Here is a 20,333-nt window from a genome sequence, read left to right as displayed (position 1 = left end):
TCTTTCTCCATTTCTCTCTCTCTGTCTCTATCTCCCTCTCTGTCTCTTTTTTCTCTTTTTGTTTCTGTCTCTCTCTCTGCCTCTCTCTCTCTCTCTGTCTCTCTCTGTCTCTCTCTCTCTCTCTCTCTCTCTCTCTCTCTCTCTCTCTCTCTCTCTCTGTCTTTCTCCATTTCTCTCTGTCTCTCTCTGTCTCTGTCTTTCTCCATTTCTCTCTCTGTCTCTGTCTTTCTCCATTTCTCTCTCTCTGTCTCTATCTCCCTCTCTGTCTCTTTTTTCTCTTTTTGTTTCTGTCTCTCTGCCTCTCTCTCTCTCTCTCTCTCTCTCTCTCTCTCTCTCTCTCTCTCTCTCTGTCTCTGTCTTTCTCCATTTCTCTCTCTGTCTCTCTCTGTCTCTGTCTTTCTCCATTTCTCTCTCTCTGTCTCTATCTCCCTCTCTGTCTCTCTCTTTTTTCTCTTTTTGTTTCTGTCTCTCTCTCTGCCTCTCTCTCTCTCTCTCTCTCTCTCTCTCTCTCTCTCTCTCTCTCTCTCTCTCTCTGTCTCTCTGTCTCTATCTTTCTCCATTTCTCTCTCTCTCTGTCTCTCTGTCTCTATCTCCCTCTCTGTCTCTCTTTTTTCTCTTTTTGTCTCTGTCTCTGTCTCTGCCTCTCTCTCTATCTCTGTCTCTCTCTTCCACCCCTGCCCCACCCCCATGTCACATACGTTCCCAGCACCTGGGAACCAGCAGCAGCTGTCCATGGAGAACTGGAGCTGCGGTGCTATGTGGGCTGACGCAGGTTTCACGGCCTCTCAGGAAACTCTGTAAGAGGCCTACAAACCACAGATTAGAAAGCAGATGGTGATTTCCACTGGCAGAGGTGGGGTTTCCTCACTGGAAGTTCCCCATGACAGTGAAATGATGGGTCCATTCCCAACCAGGACCTGGCACAGAGTAGGTATCCAAATACTCTGACCGCACGAGGAGAAGATGGGGCTCATTGGAAGTGATTCTGATTCTGGGAAAGACTGAAGGCAAAAGGAAAAGAGAATGTCAGAGGACGCGATGGACAGATAGTGTCATGGAAACCCCAGCTGTGAGCTCGGGTGGACTGTGGGAGACGCCATAGGGTAGAAGGGCCCGGCTGCTTTGTCCGTGATGTCACAGAGCTGGACACAATTGGACAATAACAATGAGATGCTCACTGAAAGAGCGCTCTCCCAGGGGAGACGACGGGGTCTTTTCTGCACTGAAGTCTTCCTCAGGAGGACAGTTTAACAACTTAGTCTGCTGCTCTTGGCCAGGACATCCACAAGCCCCAGTGAGTGACCTCCATCCATTAAGGAGCGCTAGCTCCTGGAAGAAATGAGTCAGAGACAAGAAAACCCCTGAGATAATCTCCCACCAGCCTCCTTGCCCAGAGCCATCCTGGGGACCTTAACGATGGTGGGGCCCTCCCTTCCCCTTTAAGAGATAAAGAGCTCCCAAGGCTCCTTTGGAGAAACCCCAAAGCTTCCAGACACACCTTTCTGGTTTCATAACCCCAGGGGTCAGCCTGGCTTCTCCTCCTCCGGACCCAGGACTGCGCTGGATTCTGGCCAGCTCTTCATCTTCTCAGGTTAGAGAAGGAGAGAGAGTGAGCAGAGATGGTCACTGGCTGGGTTCCCTCTTCCCACACATCCACCCCATTATCTTCTCTGCTAATAAAGCCAGGGCTTTCCAGAGAGCTCTAAGGGGCCTGGGGAAGGGCCCAGGACCTTTCACTTACCTCAGGAACCACTCACAGTATTATAGTTTTCCAGAGGGGGAGGGAACCAGCTGGGAAGCCTGGTGATCTGGCCTCCTGAGGATGGTGCTCTATAGTACAGCCTGTAATAGAAGTACATGTAGAATTGTTTCTCTCTTTCTCTCTCTCTCTCTCTCTCTCTCTCTCTCTCTCTCTCTCTCTCTCTCTCTCTCTCTCTCTCTGTCTCTCTCTCTCTATCTCTTTCTCTCTGTCTCTCTCTCTCTCTCTGTCTCTCTCTGTCTCTCTCTCTCTGTCTCTCTCTCTCTCTGTCTCTCTCTCTGTCTCCCTGTCTCTCTCTCTGTCTGTCTCTCCCTGTCTCTCTCTCTGTCTGTCTCTGTCTGTCTCTGTCTCTGTCTCTGTCTCTCTCTCTCTCTCTCTCTCTCTCTCTCTCTCTCTCTCTCTCTCTCTCTGTCTCCCTGTCTCTCTCTCTGTCTCTGTCTCTCTCTCTGTCTCTCTGTCTCTCTCTGTCTCTCTCTGTCTCTCTCTGTCTCTGTCTCTCTCTGTCTCTCTCTGTCTCTCTCTCTCTCTCTCTCTCTCTCTCTCTCTCTCTCTCTCTCTGTCTCTCTGTCTCTCTGTCTCTCTGTCTCTCTCTCTCTCTCTCTCACACACACACACACACACACACACACACCTATTTGTGTCTGATGGTAGCCTTCTCTAGGGTGGGGAGAAGGAAAGAAAAAAAAAGAAATGTACAGGATAACTTTGTTGTATATTAGCAAGTTGTACATGGCAAATTTGCAGTTTCATGTGCAATCATCTGAATTGAAAATAAAATAATTTTTTAAAAAGTGAAAAAGAAAAAACAAACAAAAAGTAGCCAAATAGTGTGATAGAATGAGCGTTGAACTTAGAGTCAGAGGGTGCAAGGGTCCTCATCCCCTTTTCATGCTGTTGGCCAATAGCTCCCCTCTCTGGGCCTGGCTGACTTCTAAGACCTGCACCAGCCCTAGATCTGGGGTCCCTCCTCTGCCCGTTCTCCCACACTGTCAATGTGTCTGGCTGTCCCAAGGCCTAAGGGAGCTCCCAGCAATCACAGCTGTAGACTGGAAGGGGCCTGGGAGGTCTTATGGTCCAAGCCCTGGATCAGACAAACAACCAGCGGGCTCAATCCACGACCCTTCTTCTGGTCCCTGCCTGGTGTCTCCTGGAAAACATGAGCCCCCCCGGGACACGGGGGCCCAGGAGGATCCAAGCAGAGAGGTAATAGAATGGAAGCCTGGGACTCCTTGGGCCCGCTGCCCAATTTCCTTTAGGCCTGCTGCCTGATTTTCCCCAGGCCCCGAATGCTCTGGGGCCCGCCGTTGAGCAATGTGCTGGTTCTCTCAGCCCTTGCCAGGGCATAGTTCGATAGTGTCTGTCTTTGGCATGGAGTCCACAGGCCCTGGCAGGCTTTGAATGGAATTGTACAAAAAAGACTGCCATTGGATTTTGGAGGCCTCCTTTGAGGAATCCGTCCCCTGCTGGGACTTGCCCCGGGGACTGTCAGTTCCCCCAAATAGCAGCTCCTCCACTCCAGATAAAGAGAGAGCGCGCTGGCTGTCAGGAGTGGGAGGGAGACCCAAAAAAAGACTCCAGGGAAATTGGCAAGGGCTGAGGAGGATGCGGCCGAGAATGCAAGGCAGCTTACGGCTGAGCTGCAGAATGGCTTCCATGAGCCTCCCGGGGGCTGGAGCAAACACCACGTGAGCGTGGCCCCAAGATGGAAGGGATGGTGGGCAGAGGGAACAGGGAGGGCCTTGTCCCTGGGAAGAGGGAGAGTGGGGAGGAGGGAGGGGTTGGGGTCCAGTTCTAGGCAATGAAGCTTTCCTGAGGGGCCTTCCACAGGCTGGACTTTCCGGAGTCCCACAAGGAATTAACATTCATTGCTGAGTGAGCTGGCTACATGCAATCCACCAACAATCATTTATTATTTATCATTTACTCTTGCCTACTACATGTATGGGTAATAGGTATACAAAAAGGGACAAAGGGGCAGTTAGGCGGTGTAATAGAGTAGCAGCCTATCAGGAGGACCCGAGTTCAAATCTGGTCTCAGACACTTAACACTTCCTAGCTGTGTGACCCTGGGCAAGTCACTTAACCCCAGTGGGGGGGGGGGGGAAGGGAAGCCATAACCCTTGCTTTTAAGAAGCTTATATTCTCCTGAAGGGAAATGACATATACAGAGACAATTCAGCATAAAACACAGGAACCAGATTGCATCTGAGGTGTCATTTACTTCCATAGGACCAACTTTCTATGCTAATATATATATATATATATATGTATGTATGTATGTATGTATGTATTTATTTATTTTTTGATGAGGCAATTGGGATTAAATTTCTTGCCCAGAGTCACACAGCTAGGAAGCTGAGAACAGATTTAAACTCAGGTCCTCCTGACTTTAGAGCTGGTGCTCCATCTACTGCGCCACCAATGCTTATAGTCTTAAAGAATTGTCTAGTCAACTCTTTTCACTTTCTTGATTTTTCTTTTTTTGTTTTTTGTTTGTTTGTTTGTTTTTGGTCTGTTTTTTTTTGTTTGTTTTTTGCAACATGGCTAACATGGAGGTATTGTGTGTGATTTCATATGTATAATTAATATCAAAATATTTTCCTTCTCAAGGATGGGAGAGAGAATTTGGAGCTCAAAATTAAAAAAAAAGTTTGAAAAAATTTCATATGTAATTGAGAAAAATCAAATAAAATAAGAAGGAAAAATATGGAGTTGTTAAAATCACTAAAGGGAAAAAAAAAGCTTTTTTTTCCAACACATGTAGTGTAGTAGAAAGAGACTGAAACGTAAAATAAAGGGAAAAGCTGCCCAGGGTCATGATTTGAGTTAATCAGTGGAAAAATCAAAAACAATCTCCGAGATGAAACCTGAACCGAGGCTTGTGGGACTTCTCAAGGGTGGAGGTGAGGAGAGAGGACTTGGGGACAGACTGTGCTAACAAAGCAGGTGGGAAATGGAATGTTGACACACGCCGTGGCAGAGTGTGTGAGTATGAGGGAATGTGTCAAATCGACTAAGAAACAGTCCTGACAGACTCAATGCACTGTCTCTGAAGCCAGAATCCGGTCCACAAAGAAACAACAATAACAAGGCTTCAGGTGGTATAGGGCATCAAGCTCCCAGGTGTGAAGTCAGGAAGTTCTAATCCAGCCTCAGATACTTACTAGCTATGTGATCCTGAGCAAGTCAATTCATTTCTGTCTGCCTCAGTTTCCTCATCTGTAAAAATGAGGGTCAAACGAGACAATAATTGTAAAAAGCACTCAGCCCAGAGCTTGGCACATTTGTTGGTCAGCCATTTTCAATCATTTCCTATTTCTCAAGACCCTATTTGGAGTTTTCTTGGCAGAGATATTGGAGTGGTTTGCCATTTTTCTCTTCAACTCATTTTTACAGATGAGGAAACTGAGGCAAATGGGGTTATGACTTGTCCAAGGCCATACAGTGTGTTAGTGTCGAAGGCCAGTTTTGAACTGAAGAAGGTGAGCCTGGGGCCTGAGGCTCTAGCTGCTGTACTCTCTAGCTATGCACATTTGGCATACAATAGGTATATAATAAATGTTATTTGAATCTTAGAACAACTCTGGGAGGCAAAACAAACAAACAAACAAACAAAAAAACACCATGCTGCCTCTGGTGCAAAAGGCACTCCCAAATAGGTAATGAAAGGAAGTGATTTCTCCAGAGTCATGAAGGTATTTGAATCCATGTCTGACATAGCATATTCTCTCTGAAGTAGGAGAGAGTGAAATTTAATAATAACAACAACAACAGATAAGACAGCTAGCATTTATATAAAGCTTTAAAGATGGCAAGGTTCTTTACAATTATAATGTCATTTGATCTCCATAATTGCAATGGGAGATGAGTGTTGGTATTCTCCCATTTTTAGTTGAGAAAACTGAGGCAGACAGATTTTAGCGACTTATCTGGAATCACAGAACTCATCAATATCTGAGGTAGGCTTTGAATTCGGGTCTTCCTGACCCTAGGTCCATTGCTTTCTTCACTGAGACTCCCAGCTGCTTCAAAACCCAGATTAATACTTTTCCAGATAGGATGGGCACAGAAGAGCTATCAAATATCAGATTGATTGTGGTACAATAGAATGAGCCTTGGCTTTGGATTTAGTGGGCCTGATTGCAAATCTTGACTCTGATACTTAAAACTTGGGTTCATGTGGACAAATCATTCTTCTTTCCCAACTCTCAGTTTCCTCATCTATGTAACAGGGATTTGATAAAATGAGATCTATGTTTCCTATGTTAAGTCAATAAAAGCTAAGAAATGCTCTAAGAGATAGGTGAGGATTTATGTTTAACAAATATGATAGGATATATATTAGATATAAGTTCTGACTATGTCACTCTCAGCTCAAGAAATTTCAATGGCTCTTTATTGCCACTTCTATTTGGTACTGAAAACCCAGCACAATCTGGCTCATCCTTACTTTTCCTGACCCATTACTCCTTCTCACATACTTTGCGTTTCACCCAAACTTGCGTACTTACTGTTCCCCATAAATGACATTTCATCTCCAGCCTCTGTGCTTTTGCATAGGCTGTCCTTGAGGCCTGGATTACTGTCTCATCACTACTTCAGCCCTTTTTCGATTCCACTCTCTCCCCCACCCCCAAGTTATTTCATTTCTAGCCCATGAAATTGCTTTGTATTAACAGTGATTTCTATTAACTTAGGATCGTTGCTAGGACTGCAAGAGACCTTAGAAGTCATCTAATCTAACAATTTCATTTTCCAAGGGAGGATACTGAAGGCCAGAAGTGACTTGGCCAAAGTCACAAATAGTTAAGTATCAAAGGGAGAAGTTGAACCCAGCTCTTCTTACTTCAGGACCATAGTTCTTTCCTCTATCCTAATAAGCTAAGTGTTGTTTTGTTAGGATGTAAGCTCCTAGAGGGCAGGAACAGTTTTGTCTTTGTAATTCCAATGCCCAATGGAGTGCCTGGTATACAGTAGGCAATTAATAAATGATAGGAGTGAATTTCCTGCCCTGGGGATTTTAGGTAAGCTAGGGGGAATGTTTGATATAGGTTGCCTTTACCCCAGTCAGCAAAATGATAAATCTAAAAGATTTATCTAAAAGAGAGAAGCCACACAGGCTCATGAGTATTCTGTGAGCAGTTTTGAACTCAAAGTTGGGAAGAAATCTAGGCAAGTCTTTTAAGCTCTGTCTGCCTCCCCTGGGACAAGGAGGCAGATGAGAAATAATTTTCTTCAAAGTGGAAAACAAAGGGTTTGGTTGCACATTGATCCAAAAGCAGCCAGGAAACTCATCACTTAATCATTTGTACCAAAGTGCCCAGGAGCACGCTAGGCAAAAAGACCACCATAAAGACTGTAGATCTAGAGCTGGACATATATATATACATATATATATATATGCATATATATATATATATATGTATACATATATATGTATGTATATATATACACATAGATAGATTGATAGATAGCTATAGATATGTAGATGTGTGTGTGTAATTACACACACACACATATAGTGCTTATTATATGCTAGGCATTAAGCTAAGTATTTTTAACAAATATTATCCCATTTGATCCTCACAATAACCCTGTGATCAATCAATCAACATTTATCAAACACCTACTGTATGCCAGACTCTGAACTAAGTGCTGGGAATACAAAAAGAGGAAAAATGATAATTCCTGCTCTCAAGGAGCTAGCTTACAATCCATTGAGGGAACCAACATCCAAACAATTATATACAAAGCAAGGATAAATAAGGAATAACAGAAGGAAAGTGATCAGGGATTGGGGAAGGTCTCTCGCTTAAGGTGACATTTTAGGTAGGTGTTATTCTTATTCTCATTTTATAGTCAAGAAAAATGAAGCAGACAGAGCTTAAATGACTTGCCTAGGATGATACACTTGCTAGATCTGAATTCAGTTCTTTCTGACTCCAGATCCAGAACTCTGTCCACTGCACCACCAGCTTCCTCTGAAGAAGGAAACTTGGAATTATCAAGTGGATTCCCTTCATTTTATAGGTGAGGAAACTGTGGCACAGAAATATGAAATGCCTTACTCAGGGTCATACAATTAATAAGAGTCTGAGATAGGATTTGAATTCCGGCCTTCCTAAATCCAAACCCAGCATCCTATTCACTACATTTTATAGCCTCTTATAATTACAGCTTAATTAGTAACACCTGCCTCATAAGAGGAAGAGGAGATAAATTCTTGGAAGAACTTGGCAAGATCCAGAGAGAGGACTATGGGGACTGAATGTGGAACACAACATAGTATTTTCTTCCTTTTTGTTGTTGTTTGATTGCTTTTTTCTTTCTCATTTTTTTTCTTTTTGATCTGATTTTTCTTATGCAGCATGATAAATGTTGAAATATGTTTAGAAAAATTACACATTTAACCTATATTGGATTACTTGCTATCTAAGAGGGGACAGAAGGAGAGAAAGGGAGAAAAATATGGAACAAAAATTTCGCAATTTTGTACATATTTTTGAAAATAAAAAGCTATTATTTAAAAAAAAAAAGAACGTGGCAAGACTCTCCAAATTTAATCAACATGTCCTTTAAAACTCAATGACTTTGATTCAAAGGTAAAGCATAAATGAGAATATCGAAAAACATGCTGGAAAGCAGGCAGGCAGGTGGCAGCCCTGAAATCAGGAGGACCTGAGTTCAAATCTGATTTCAGACTCTTAATACTTCTTAGCTGTGTGACCGTAGGCAAGTCACTTAACCCTAATTGCTTCAGAAAAAAAGAAAAATATGCTGGAAAATACATCTCATGACCAATAAATAATAGAGGTCAGTAAGCATTTATTAAACTTGCACTAAAACTTCATACCTATGTGTCATGAATACTATTTTCAAGATGACAATTGGAAAGCACTGAGAGTGACAAATATTTAATTCCATTACGAAGAAATAAATTGACTACATCTTAACAGACAGGAAATGAGTGGTTATTGATGTGAGAGTCATTTCTGAATCTATTGTCTGTGTACAGTCAGACCTCCAACTTGTCAGAGCAAAGAAAGTATGGCATGCAATTAAATCAGCTCCAGCCTAACCTGTTCAAACAAATTATTGCTGGGGGAAAAACAGATAAAGGAAGAGATAGCAACATAGATTGTTGCCATTTCCTGTGGATTTTTTTTTTTTGTTTTGGACTCTACCTATGATTTCACTGGCGTTGGGGACTCCCAGTAAGGAAACTCCCTCTACCAAGGCAGACTGGCAAGTGTTCTTGGATTACAGCCTTTGAGAACTGTCTAGGACACTGAGATATTAAATGATTCACTCAGGGTCACTCAACCCAGAGGCAGTACTTAAACTCAAGTTTCTAAGTTGGAGGCTTTGTTTTCCATTTGTTATATCATACTACTTATAGAAATTTAATCCATGGGAATAAATGGCCATAATAAGAAATCCTGAAGAGGCTAGAAAGTACCTCAGCCAGCAAACCCTCCATCTTCTTGCCAAATAGAGAGATATAGTAGCCAAAACCAGCATTGGTTTAGAATAAAAACTCCCTTGCAAAATCTCATTTCCAGGCAGATGGCTGAAGATTATGAGCATTAAAATAAGGTGAGGAGGTAAAGGGGGAAATGCAAATTTGTAGAAAGTTTAGAGTGAGATCTAATAAAAAGAGATTATCTAGAGAACATTATAACTCACACAATTGATCTCTTCGTTAAGGCTAACTTAGGTTCATGGTATTCTCTGGGTCCACGTCTACTAAAAACCAGAGCTCACGAGCCCCCCCTAATATATTTACTTCACTAATCAGCCAGAGAACACAATAATGAAGGCAAATAATTGAAATATCATAGTAAGAAAAGTAAGAGGACAACAAATATAAAAAATATGGGGAAAATCTGTCAAGATTTCTATAAAAATAATTTTTTCATCAATATCAATGGAATCTCCATATTTGGATTCTAATGTCACAGTACCAGAAAAATTGCATGATGAAGTAGAAATGGCACTTAATTTAAAAAAAAACAAACAAAAAAAAACAAGATACCAAGGACAGCTGGGATCTAATTAAATGTCTATAGAGGAGGTCTGTGCTAAAGGTGACATAATTCTCAAAACAGTTGAAAAAGGGGAAGTAGCAGTAGGGTGGGGATAGGGAACTTTTGTATATTATTATTACTACAAAAAATTGTTCAAGAAGATAATATCAACGCTTATGACCTAGATACCTACTTTTATCTTCGTGAGATAATTTAAACTCATAATGGGGAAATGCTTGATGAAAATATGATTGTGGAACAGAGAGATTTTAATAAACAATAGGCTAGAGCCTGTCACGTCTTTACAACCCAGTCTTGAAAGGTTCACAGGACATAAGATAACACTGTGTTTATTTTTTGCTAACTATAAAAAAGCATTTGATTCAGCATAAATTCTAATTTATACAATGGCTTCCTCAGATAAGCTTAATCCAGGTTCAAAATACTATCTGAGTCCATATCTACTCAAAACAAGCTCATGAGCCCCCACCAATGTGTTTACTTTCCTAAGTCAGCCAGAGGCCACCATTAGTTCAAAACAGATATTTGATGAAATAATACGGGAAGAAAAGCAGTCATAAAACATGTCCTCCATAAATCTGGGATTATACTCTCCCATAAACACACACATTCTATAGGGGAAAGTGTACAGACAAAAGGCTTATGTATGGAAAAGCAGACATACATAGAACACGTGTGGGCAAAGGAATTCCCTTCCAATGCTTCAGGCCTGCCAATATCTTCTTGTCATTGTGCTGATTTCGTTGGCCCTGCTCCCTGGTAATCTTGTGTGGCATTCACACTCTGCCAGGAGTTTAGCCTCTGCTTGGCAGGTGGGCATCGATTCTTGCTTATCTTTTATGAGTGTTTTTTCCCCTTTATTTGTGAAAGCCCTGTGGTCACTGCTGGTTGCTTCCATTTACACTTGACTTGAAGCTATATAGGTGCTCTTTGCTCTAAGCTTCTGGCTTTAACTGAAGTTTTCAGTTGAGAGGCTTCCTTCCTTATAGGAGAAAGAGAAGACTCTTGCCATTGCTCTTTTAGCTAAAAAGCACAGAGATTTCTCTTCCATTGCTCTTTTAGAAAGGAGAAATCTCTAGTCATCAGACTAGGGGGAAAACACTTAAGTGGCTGTTCCTCTCATAAGAGAATCTCTCTCTGTTTTCCTGTGTCTTAGATAAAATAAGCATTTTCTCTCCAGAAGGAGATTTTTCATTCCACGCAAATTCTTTGAAATACAGAGCCCGAGCTGCTCCAGCCAACTGGTACCTTTTGACTTAATTCTATTTTTTGAATTGGATTTCTTGGTCACCAAAGATAGGGTCTCATTCAGAGACTTCTATCTGACTTAGGGTAAGAAAATTGTGGCTCTCCAGTGCCTAATGGGTAAACACCACCTGGCCAGCACCCATTCTATAAGCTGCCTCCCCCTCCATCCTTAGGGCTTCTTAGGGTTTGAATCCCTCCACATCCCCATTCCAAATATCTCAACTCTGAAAACCCTTCTGTTAGCCCATGAAAACGAGTGGGAGAGGAAAAATACACAGAAACAAAACAAAAACAAAAGCCCAAGGGCCAAGGTCTTTGTTTTACTCATGTTTTGGCTTTTTGTGTGTCTGTGTGGCCAGCAAATCTTCCAAGCTTGGATGTCTTAAAGGTTTATGTCTTAAAGGTCCCCACTGGAATAAAAATATTCCATGGATTTATCAAAGTAGAGTAACAAACAATGGATTTAATGAAGTGATTAATAAACATCTGTCATCTGTTCTGAGAACTTAGTTTAAAAAAACAACAACAACCTCAAAGCCATGAACTAAGGCTATGCAGGGTAAATAAATGTTTGTTGACTGATTGAGGGACTCTTTCTCAATTGGAATCAGCAAGAGTCATGCTCATCCAACAAAAGTGGTGGGACAGTAGGAGAGATAGCCATCTCACTGGGCAGGACTTTTATCTGGGCATAAAATACTAGTAAAAAGATGAAACCAAAAACAAAATCCCTGGCCCCAAGTACCAGACATAATACTATAGATTTAAAATGTATCTTAATAAATCAATAAGCTGCTTGGGAGTATCTATGAAGTGAAGTCGACAGAGAATGGCACTTGCAGTTGGAAAGGCCTAAGTTTGAATTGCTGTGTAGCCCCAAGCAAATCACTTAATCTCTCTCAACCTCAGTTTTTTCATCTGTAAAATGGGGAGCCAATAGCAAATACCTCTCAGGATTGTTGTGAGATTCCTAGGAAATATAATATGTAAAAGTACTTTGCAATCCTTCAAAGGCTATATAAATGTTACCTACTTTCATAACTATTATTATTAATTTAAAGAAAGTGAAAGATTTAATAATTGGGGATACGGGGATTAAAGAAAACTTAAGGAAGAGGCAGAGCCTGAGCCGAGAATTGTTATTTTCAGTCATTTCATTCATGTACAACTCTTTACAATCTCATTTTGAGTTTTCTTGGCAAAGATACTGGCGTGGTTTGCTATTTCCTTTTTTAACTCATTTTATTTTTTTTTAATAGCTTTTTATTTAAAAAATATATGTATGGGTAATTTTTCAACATTGACCCTTGCAAAAACTTCTGTTCCAACTTTTCCCCTCTTTTCCTCCCCTAGATGGCAGGTATTCCAATACATGTCTAACTCATTTTAAAGATAAGGAAACTAAGGCAAACACAATGAAGTGACTTGCCCAGAATCATACAGCTAGTGCTTGAGGCTGGATTTGAACTCAGGTTCTGTTGTTTCCAGGCCTAAGGCTCTATCTACTGCACCATCTAGTTTCTCCACTCTGGGTCCTAGAGCAGTCCTGGGATTTGGAAAGACAGAGGTGAAAAGGCAACACATTCCGAGCTTGGGGGTGGCCACGATTTACTTTGTAGGTCCCTGATAAATGAAATAAATGCCTTTTACTCCCATCTTGACTGACGCAGATGAAAAAACTTTGACCATCCCCCGCTTCATCCAACAAATAGGGCAACTTGTCTCTATCTTGCCAAATATGAAAAGAAACTCACAGTTTAATATTAAATCCTTTTTTTGGTATTCTCTGTATCTGAAGCTGTTTGTGGATAATTTAAAAATTCATAATAAAGAAGGAAAAAATAAGAAATACAATACCCCACATAGTCTGATCTCACTGCTTTGGGTTTCTACCAAGTTCTTAGAACAGGCAACAGCCGTTGATTAATCATTTTGCTAAATCCAAATTGGAATCGTTTTCTAGAACACTTGCAAAGATGGGTCCTTGCTATCCATTTTGATTATATTATTAGTAATAAATTAGTTCATTTCTTACCAGTGTGTGCCACTTTTACATAGCATATACAAAGACTGCCTGTGACATTACCTCATTTTAGCTGAACCAATTGCAGAGTAAAACAGCATGATATGGAACTTTCTTAGGGAAGGGGGAAAAATCATTGAACACACACTCCAATACTTGCTGGTGGTGCTTTGAATTGGACCAACTGTTCTATAAAACAATATGGAATTATGGGAGAAAATTCATATCTACCACTGAACAGAAATCTCAAGAGTCAGAGACAGATAGAAATAGCAGTACTTGGCTTATGGCAGACACTTGGTAAATGCATCTTGATCAGTTGATCAGCCCCAGAATATTCACAGTAATGCCTTTGGTAAGGGCAAAAAACTGGAACCAAAATGGGAAACAAAGTCGTACTCATTCCCTGGGAACTGGTTGAGCCAGTTATGATGTGTGAACAAATGTACTTTGTTGTAAGAAACTCCAAATATGAAGACTCTCGAGAAGCATGGGAAGACTTATCTGAACAGATGCAGAATAAAGTAGGCAGAACCAAGAGAACAGAGAATACTATCATATCAATGAAGGCAACGTTGAAAGGCAACTGGCATCTGCTTAACTTCAGTGATAAATCTTGAATGAAATTCTCAGTAGAAGAGCAGTGAATAGAGCACCAGCCCTGAAGTCAGGAGGACCTGAATTAAAATCTGAATTTAGATCCTTAACACTTCCTAGCTGTGTGGCCCTGGGCAAGTCACTTAACCCCAATTGCCTCAGCAAAAAAGAAAAAAAAAAGAATTCTCAGAAGAGAAGTGGGGGATTATGGGTGGGAATGTCGCATATGCTGTCAGATGTGATCACACGGATTTATCCTGTTGCTTTTTCTTTGTTAGGAGGGAGGGCAACTCAAGATGGGAAAGTTTCAAGGAATGATTATGGTGAGAGGGGAAATAAAAGGCAAAAAAAAATTTTTTAAACCTCAGGGCAAGGTGATATGCTCCTGGAAAATGGAGCAAACTAATTCCCTGTTTAATTCAAAAGCTGTAAAGCCACCAAGATTCTAGATATTTAGAATTTGGAGCTTAAACATGAGCTAAGAGATCACCTGGTCCAACCACATCATTTTACAGAGGGGGAAACTGATTGTTGATGTCATATTGTAAGACAAGAAGCTCCTCCTTGGCAAGAATAGGCTTGACTTCCACTGGTGCAGATTGCAGTCCTTTTATATCTTTTTTTTTTTTTTAATCCTGGCCATTCTTGTCCAAATCTTTCCATCACTCCTTTCTTTTCTTTTCTTCCTTCCTTTCTTCCTTCCTTCCTTCCTTCCTTCCTTCCTTCCTTCCTTCCTTCCTTCCTTCCTTCCTTCCTTCCTTCCTTCCTTTCTTTCTTCCTTTCTTCCTTTCTTCCTTTCTTCCTTTCTTTCTTTCTTTCTTTCTTTCTTTCTTTCTTTCTTTCTTTCTTTCTTTCTTTCTTTCTTTCTTTCTTTCTTTCTTTCTTTCTTTTCTTTTCTTTTTTATTTGCTGAGGCAATTAGGGTTAAATGACTTGCCCAGGGTCCCACAGCTAGGAAGTGTTAAGTGTCTGAGGTCAGATTTGAACTCAGGTCCTCCTGACTTCAGGGCTGGTGCTCTATCCACTGTGTCAATTATCTGCCCCCCATCAGTCGTTCTTAGGGAATCCTTCCGACACATTATTGGCCATGTTCTTTGTCTTTTAACATTCCCTGGACACATCAAGGATCATCCATATATTGTCCTTGACTCTGGTCCACCTTTTCTAATCACCTGTTTCTGGGGGTGTCATGTATTGCCTTCAGTCATTCAGCCACTCATGCCATGATTTTATGGTTGTATTCATGGGATCAGGGCTTCAGTAGATTTTATTTTGACTGAGTTTGCAGAGAAGGAACATGATCTCATGACCAGAGAGAAGCCTTTAAACCTAGCTAGGAGACTTGGGTTCAAGTCACACATGGCCTATGTGATCCTGGGCAAATCACTTAACTGTTAAATGCTCTAGGCAATTCTTCTAGCATTTTGTTAACACTTCAAGGTTTACAAATGTTAACTTATTTAGTTCTGACAATTACCTGAAAACAGGGGCTTTTATTGTTCCTATTTTACAGATAAGGAAAATGAGGCTGAAAGAGATAAAGACACTTGCCCAGGATCACAGGACTCAATGAGTGTCAGAGACAAGATTTGAACTCAGTTCTGCCAGACTTCACGTCCAACTCTCTATCCACTTTATTACTAAGACTATAAATTGGAGAGGTGGTACTGACCTGCCTTGATACAATTGGAATATCCTTACCTGGAAGTGAAAGAAATGATATCATAGCTCCAGTCTGTTTCCTTTAAGTATTCTCCAGATTAACCTCTATTGATCCAAGTTAAATTCACCCTTCCTCAGCAATCTAATCCCTCTTTCCTATTACCTCTGTTCTAAAAATTTTCCAAGTTCTAGAAGTTCTAAGAATGAAATGCAATCCCTCTCCTTGAAGTATTCACCAGATCAGTCTCTACTGCCCCAATTTATGTTCACCCTTCTTCAGCAATCTATTCCCTCCCTCCTATTACTTGAATTCTAAAAATATCCAAAGTCCTAGGAGTTCTAAGAATGAAATAATGGGATCCAGTCCCTCTCCTTTAAATATTCACCAGATCAGTCTCTAGTGAACCAAGTTATATTCACTCTTCCTCAATAATCTTATTCTGTCCCTCCTATTAGCTCGGTCCTATCTCCCTAGGCCAGGTGTTCAATGCAATTCAACAAATATATATTAAAAGTCTTCTATATGATCTTGGCTGGACCCTGGGAAAATCATAAATCAACCTTGTAGGAAAGTAACAGGATAGAATCAGAGGATTTGACCTTAAAAACAGCTCTACTACCCAGTGAGATAAAGCACAGGTTATAATAGACCAAATGTGTCCTTTGGCAAGCATGTCGCTTAACCCATCTGGGCCTCAGTTTCCTTTTTTGTAAAATGAGAGATCATAAGTCTTAAGAGTTGGAAGAGACCTTAAGGGTCATCTGAGACCACCCCTTCATTTTATAATTGAGGAAATAGGATTTAGAAAGATTTGCCCAGGATTGTACAGGGAACAAAAATGGAAGCTAGGATTAAAAGCTAGGTTCTTGGAATCCAGGTACTGAGCCTTCTTACTACGCCATCCTGATTAAGCTAGTTGACCCATAGAGCTTCCCACCCCCTCCAGCTCAAAATCCACAGGCTTTTCCAAAGAAGTCCCTCCCAGCTCTAGTCTCCATGACCCTATTATCCTATAATCTGTGATCTGTTTTCTGTGGTTACCCATTCACTTCACTCTCTAGTTTTCATTCACTAAGCAGGAACTTTGGGGTTAAGAGCTCAAGTGCCACCTTTTCCAAAGACTAACTTTTCACTTTAATTTTCCTTCCTTGTTAATGGTGCCTCATATTATTTCATACAAATTTCTAATTGTATTTTGTATTTATTTACTGGGTGTCTATATATGTTACCCCTCCAGTTATTCTTTATTGAAACTTTTTATTTTTAAAACATATGCAAGGATATATATATATTACCATTGATGCTTGTAAAACCTTGTGTTCCAAATTTCCCCCTCTTCCCCCCACCCCTTCCCCTAGATGGCAAGTAATCCAATATACATTAAACATGGTAAATATATATATATATATATATATATATATATATATATATGTTAAATCCAATGTATGTATACATATTTATACAATTATATTGTTGCAAAAGAAAAATCAGATCAAAAAGGAAAAAAAAATGAGTAAGAAAACAACAAAAAATTGTGAGAATGCTATGTTGTGATCCCCACTCAGTTCCCACAGTCCTCTCTCTGGGGGTGGATGGCTCTCTCCATCACAAGAGCATTGGGACTGGCCTGAATCATCTCAGAATATGTTTCTTAAAGGCAGGGCCCTACTTAGTGGTTTTTTTTATAAGAAAGAACAATCATTCATAAATGGAGGGGCTTTTAATGAGGGTCTCCCTTCACCAAAGCAGGTTTCCAACTTCTGTGACTTAGCAGACAAATCTGAGGGAATTGCATGAGAGGGGGTAAGGGATTTGCCAGGGTCACACAGCTGGTAAGTATCAGAGGTGGCGTTAAGACGGGATCAGGAAATTGAGAGCTGTATCCTCCCAGTTATTTATACAGATGAAGATTTTTCCACATGGAATATGGAAGAAACTGGTGTCTTGGAGACTATAAAAGTTTGGCCTTTCTGGCATGCCTGGGAATGGGGGTGTAGGGAGTGTGGAAGTGAAAAGGGGGGGGAAGAGTTTTCAGAACATGATCTCATGGCCCTTGAATCGAATGCAGCTTCAAGGTGCCTGAGTCAAATTCACTGTGGAGAAAGAATATCCCACACCTCAGCCAGTGCTTTGCCAACTGGGCAAACCTGCCCTCTGTGGGGCCAGGAATGGGAGCTGGAAAATCGGGTGAGAGGCCCCAGAGCCACAGTCTGAGATCGTAAACTGTCTAACTATGAGCCTTCAAAATGAAACAGCTCTTTAGAGAAAGAACATTAAGGGCCTTCAGTGGCAGGCAGTTTTCGATCTGAAAATCTTGTTAAAAAGTTTGAAGATGGGCAGGCACAGGGAGTTTTATGATTCATTCACTCATTCAATAAACATTTATTAAGCACCTACTATGCGCCAGGGCACTGTGTTAAGCTCTGGGGATACAAAAAAGAAGCAAAAGACGGTCCCTGCCCTATGAGCTTCCAGGTTAGTGGGGAAGATGACATGCAAATCCACATGTACAAAACAAGCTGTGTGCAGGAAATGTAGGAAAAAGTGACCTTTGGGAAGACCTTGGATTGAAGAGGGTCTTGGATTGAAGGTTTACAGTAGGAGGGCAGTAGATAGAGAAGAAGAGGGAACTGGGAGACAGCTAGAGAGAATGGAGCTGTTTAACCCATATAGCATTGTTTGCTGTCTTGGGGAGGGGGAGAGAGAGGGAGAATAATGTGGAACCCAAGGTTTTGCAAATATGAACGTTGGCAACAACATGATTATACGATGATCGATTCTGATGGATGGGGCTCTTTTCAACAGTGAGGTGATTCAGGTCAGTTCTGATGATCTTGTGATAGAGAGCCATCTGAACCCAGAGAGATAAGGACTGAATATGGATCACAACATAGTATTTTCACCTTTTTTTTGTTGTCGTTCGCTTGCATTTTGTTTTCTTTCTCACTTTTTTTCCTTTTTAATCTGATTTTTCTTGAACAGCATGATATTTGTGGAAATATGTATAGAAGAACCGCACATGTTTAACATATATTGGATTATTTGCTGTCTAGGGGAGGGGGTCGGGGAAGGGAGGGAGAAAAAATTTGGAACACAAGGTTTTGCAAGTGTGAATGTTGCAAATATGCATATGTTTTGAAAAGAAAAAGCTTTATATAAAAAGACGAATGTTGAAAACTATTTTTGCATGTTTTTTAAAAAGTAAAATACTATTTAAAAAAATAAAATAGAACAGCCTAGAGACCAGTATCACTGAATTGAAGAGTACATTTTAGGAAAAAGGTGTAGGAAGACTGGTAGGAGGGGACCAAGTTACCATTCATGTAGTATTCAGTCATTTTTCAGTCATAACTGACTCTTTGTGACCTCGTTTGGGATTTTTTGTGGTGAAGCTACTGGAGGAAATAGCCATTTCCTTCTTAAGCTCATTTACAAAGAAACCGAGGAAAACAGGATTAAATGATTTAGCCAGGATCACACAGCTAGTGATTTGCTGTTTCTTTTTCCAGCTCATTTTTATAGATGATGAAACTGAGGCAGAGTTAAGTGACTTGCCCAGGATCACTCAGCTTGTGGTTTTCCTTCTCCAGCTCATTTTACAGAAGAAAAAACTGAGGGAAACAGGTTTAAATGACTTGTCCAAGATCACAAAGCTAGTGGTTCATCATTTCCTTCTCCAGATCATTTTTACAGAAGAATAACAAGGTTAAATGGTTTGTACAGGACCATTCAACTAAATGTCTGAGGTCAGATTTGAACTCGGGAAAATGAGTCTTTCTGACTCCAAAATCTACTCTCTATCCACTGCTCTAATTCTTAAGAATACCAAGCATTAGGGGCAGCTAAGTGGTGCAGTGGATAGAGCATCAACCTTGAATTCAGGAGGACCCGAGTTCAAATCTGGTCTCAGACACTTAACACTTCCTAGCTGTGTGACCTTGGGCAAGTCACTTAACCCCAGCCTCAAAAAAGAAAAAAAAAAGGAATAGCAAGCATTTATATAGTAGCACTTTAAGGTTCACAAAGCAGTTTATATATTTTACCTTATTTAATCCTTCTAATAACCCTGGGAAGTAGGTGCTTTATTACACAAATATTATTATTTTTACAATGATTATTATTATTATTATTAGATACCCCATTTTACAGATGAGAAAATTGAGACAGATAACATTGCATAAGGTCATACAGCTAATTAGAGAGAATTTGAACTCAGTTCTTGCCATTTACAAGGCCAGATAAATGAGGTTTCTTTCTTCTTGGATTACCTCATATTTATTTCTCATTGAATCATAAATTAAAAACTGTAAGAAGCCTTAACAACTAAGGGATCATAAAATTAGAATGGGATGAGACCTTAAAGACCAATGAGAGGCCCAGAGAAAGGCTGAGACTTGCCAGGAATCACAGCATGGGTAAATGTCTCAGGCAGGATTTGAACCCACAATGTCAGACTCTGGATTCGTGTTGTCTCCCTCCGAGAGAATGGAAGCATCTCTTTTTTTGTCTTTGTGCTCTGAAGACTGAGCACAGAATCCTGGAACATACAAGTAGGTACTTGATTAATTACTGTTTGTTGGATCTCTTAGATCTCTAGCCAAGATATGTGAGGGTGAGGGTGGAGGAGGAGTTGATCGGGGTGTTCCCTGATCAGCTTGGTGAGCGAACCTCTCTCCTCCCTGCGGAATGTGAGAAGACCCATGGGCGTGTTGTCCAAAAAATAAAGGTGACCCCCAGTTAGGATCTATCTCAAGAGAAAAAAAACTAGCTTGCAACCATCCCATGGCAACTCAGGTCTGCTTCTGGTCTAGCCCCTTGGGGAAAACCATCCTGCCTCCCCCCCACTGCCACTCACAAGCTAGGCGGGCAAACCAGCTTTGTCGAGGCAAGTATCCTGAAGGAGGGATGGGAGGAAGTCAGGCAAGTCAGACCACCATTACTAGCACCCTGACTACTTCCTCCCTTCAGAAGCTGATGGAAATGGCCCAGAAGCCTT

The sequence above is a fragment of the Sminthopsis crassicaudata genome, chromosome 3 (genome assembly GCF_048593235.1).
Source record: "Sminthopsis crassicaudata isolate SCR6 chromosome 3, ASM4859323v1, whole genome shotgun sequence".
Classification (NCBI taxonomy): Eukaryota; Metazoa; Chordata; class Mammalia; order Dasyuromorphia; family Dasyuridae; genus Sminthopsis; species Sminthopsis crassicaudata.
This window is presented reverse-complemented; position numbering follows the sequence as displayed.